Raw genomic sequence first — 3,492 nt, 5'->3', positions numbered from 1 at the left:
GAGACAGGGTCTCACTATGTAGTTGAGATTGATCTGGAACTCACTATGTAGCCCAGGCTGGTCTTAAACTCACAGTGATCCTCCTGCCTCAGCCTCCCAAGTCCTGGGATTACAGGCATGTGCCACCGTGCCTGGCTCCTCTTACTCATTTTTAAATGTACAGTTCTATGCTAATAAAAATAATTCAGGGGCTGGGGATTTCGCTCAGTGCCACTGTGCCTGCCTCATAAACGCAAGGTCCTGAGTTTGATCTCCAGTACTGAAGAAAAAAAAAAACAAAAACCTCATATTGTTCTACAACCATCATCACCATCCATCTCCAGAATTCTTTTTGTTTCGAAAAACTGAAAATTTCTTGAATTTGACTACTCTAGCTACTGCATACAAAAGAACTCATACAGTATTTGTCTTTTTTGTTTCACTTAGCATAATGTTGTTAAGGTTTACCCACTATCTGTATAGGCAATATTTTGCTTATCCATTCATGTGTTAATGGACATGAGAGTTGCTTCCTTCTTTTGGCTGCTGTGAACAATGCTGATGTGTTGTTTGTCTGGTACGGGGATTGAAATGGAGTCCTTGCACTTGCAAGGCAGGCGGCAGAACCGCTGAGCTAATTCCCCAGCCCTGAACAATGCTGATGTGGATGTGAGTGTACAAATATCTTTTGTTTATTTGTTTTTTTGAGACAGAGTCTCACTTTATAGTTCAGGCTGGTCCTGAACTCATGATGTAGCTCAAGCTGGCCTCGAACTCGTGGCAATCCTCCTGCCTCTGTAAGATTTAAGTCTCACTTTTACTCCTGGAGCGTGAACAGCCAAGAGGCTTCCATGATGCCGGGCTCAGAAGCTCAGCGAGGCTCCAGGAGCTTGTCGGACAGCGAGAGTCACCCAGGAAGGAACACACCAGGCAAGTTGGCAAATAGACCTTTATTAGTCTGGCCAGATGGCACTCCCCAAGCCAAGTAGCTCAGAGAGGCAGCTAGCTCAGAAACAGAGGCCATTTTATATAGGGCTAAGGGGGGGGGGTTACACTTAAAACTTACAGGAAGAGGACAAAGGCAAAGAATCAGTTGATCTGAGCTAGTGGTCATCAAGCATATACTTGACCGTCATGTACTAATGATCAGCAGATCGATTATCCAGTATTCCATTTACAACTTAGATTATAATGTTCAGAACATTCAACTACAGGCAAGTAAGGAGTGGCGTGATTCATGTTGGATCTCTGTGTTCACTATAGTTTCCATTTAGTTTCTCAGCTACTTCAAAGCAGTTACCTAACAATTCACAATTAATCATTAGTTATCCTGTAAGGGATGGGGGGAGCGACAGTCTCAAGGTCGTTTGCTGGTCAACATGGAGTCGCTCTGGTTCAGTCAGGCTCTTACACCTCTGCCTTACAGGCGTGAGCCACCATGCCTACAAATATCTCTTTAAGACACTGTTTACCATTACTTTAGGTATATACCTGAGAATTGTTTGATCATGTGCTTATTTTTAATTTTTTGAGGAATCACCACACTGTTTGCCATAATAGCTATGCCATTTTACATTGCCCAAAGGTTCTAATTTCTCCACGTTCTATCCAACATTCATTATTTTCCAGATTTTTTTTTTTTTTTTTTTTTTTTTTTGGTAAGGGGATCGAACTCGGAACCTTGCACTTGCAAGGCAGGCGGCAGCACCACTGAGCTAAATCCCCGGCCTCTTTTGCTTATTTCTGAATAAAATAAAATGAGAATTAAAGAACACAATTCATACAACTGTGATAGTTAACTGTTGTGTCAACTTCAGTAAGAAACTGTAGTTCGAAGGGAATAAAAAGAGGAGAAAAGAAGGGTCACTTCTGGCTTCTGTTTCTTTGGAGGATCTTCAGGCTTCACCTTTGCCATGGACGCCTGTCTCCTGGCTTCCAGCACACTCTTCAGCACACCTCCCACCTTCCCGTGCGAACCACTAGCACAGGACCTTCGACTTTTGACTGGAGCATAGTGACTGAGAAGCAACAAGAAGGAATCTTTCCAGGATGTTAATGTTTCTTGATGCATGCACTTGTTATCGAGGGGTGTTTGCTTTATAAGTTTAACATGCTGTACATTTATGACTTTTGCAGTTTTATGTGTACATTATACTTCAATAAAAAGTTTACTTTTTTTTTTGAGAGAGAGAGAGTCTTACTATGTAGTTGAGCCCAGGCTGGTCTCAAACTCACAGTGATCCTCCTGCCTCAGCCTCCAGAGTAATGGGGTTACAGTTGTGTACCATCACACCCACCTAAAAAAGTTTACTTTAAAAGTGCACCTAACTTGGAAAAAGAGACCAATAGTAATCTCCAAGTTGTGTGGGAGTGTGTGTGCTTGTGTGTGTCTGATGAGAGCTACTGACCAGGCAAAGATCTGAGGAAAAGCGCTCCAGGCACAAGCCGTCCAGAGGCCCCAAAGTGGGACTGCGCTGGCATGTTTCAAAGACTAGAAAGCCACAGTGAAGTTGCACAGCCAGAAGGCATGTGTGTCTGGAGTGAAGTGAATGAAAAGATAAAAGTGAGATCATGCATTTGTTCATTCATCAAATACGCAACAGATGTGCCAGAGGCTGAGAAATCAGAGGACAGCCAATGGTTTGGAAAGTTTGGCAGAGAAATGGAGAAAATACAGTATAGCCATTGTAGAAGTAAAGCTCCTTTCATTTTACTCATGCGCACACAGAGTAAAAGAAAAACTGGAGAACAGGGAGAAAGATTGCAGAAGCAAAATCCTAAAGAAAACCAAGTGTGATGGTGCACGCCTATAATCCCAGCACTTGGGAGACTGAGGCAGGAGGATCACCACGAGTTCAAGGCCAGCCTGGACTACCCAGAGAGACCCTGCATCAAAAAGCGAACAAATAGATTATAAAGTCCTTTCTTCTTAGAATGTGATTTAATGAAGAAATGTGGAAACTCTGATTCCCTGACAGTTTCGCTTTTCTGCCACGCAAGGCATTCCGAAGTGTGAAATATCAGGACACCCACAGGCTCCCACAACTTTCTGAAAACCTTAAAACCCTACACATGGTGTTCCACATTCTGCACTTCCTTGAGAGCCCGATCTCCTGGCCAGAGAAATGAAGACCTAGTTCCTTCTTCCCAAGTGCATGTTTGTCCAGGCCCCAGGACCCACGCATGGGCTGTTTTCCTGAAACCCGCTAAGAGCAGCACCAGCCGAGGTCTTCTCCTGGACTCTGTCTCCCCAGGGTTGGGCTCGGGCTGCCTCGGACTCTGCTCTACTTTCTCACTCTGCAGGCGCTGGCCAGTCAGCTAGCTGTCCGTGCACGGAGATCGGAAGGCTCGGGCTTTAGCCCCTAGTCCCCAAGGGGAAGACTGGTGCGGCGGCGGGAGAAAGCAGAACTGCCGCCGCGCCCAACAGCGGTTAACGGTCTCCGAGCCACCTGCGGCCTCCGCATGGATCGTCGCAAGCCCCGCCCCGAGAAGCAGGCGGAGTTTGCGGGCGTG

The sequence above is a fragment of the Fukomys damarensis genome, unplaced genomic scaffold (genome assembly GCF_012274545.1).
Source record: "Fukomys damarensis isolate Sample0158 unplaced genomic scaffold, DMR_v1.0_HiC HiC_scaffold_16, whole genome shotgun sequence".
Taxonomy (NCBI): domain Eukaryota; kingdom Metazoa; phylum Chordata; class Mammalia; order Rodentia; family Bathyergidae; genus Fukomys; species Fukomys damarensis.
Note: the sequence above shows the minus strand (reverse complement) of the source record.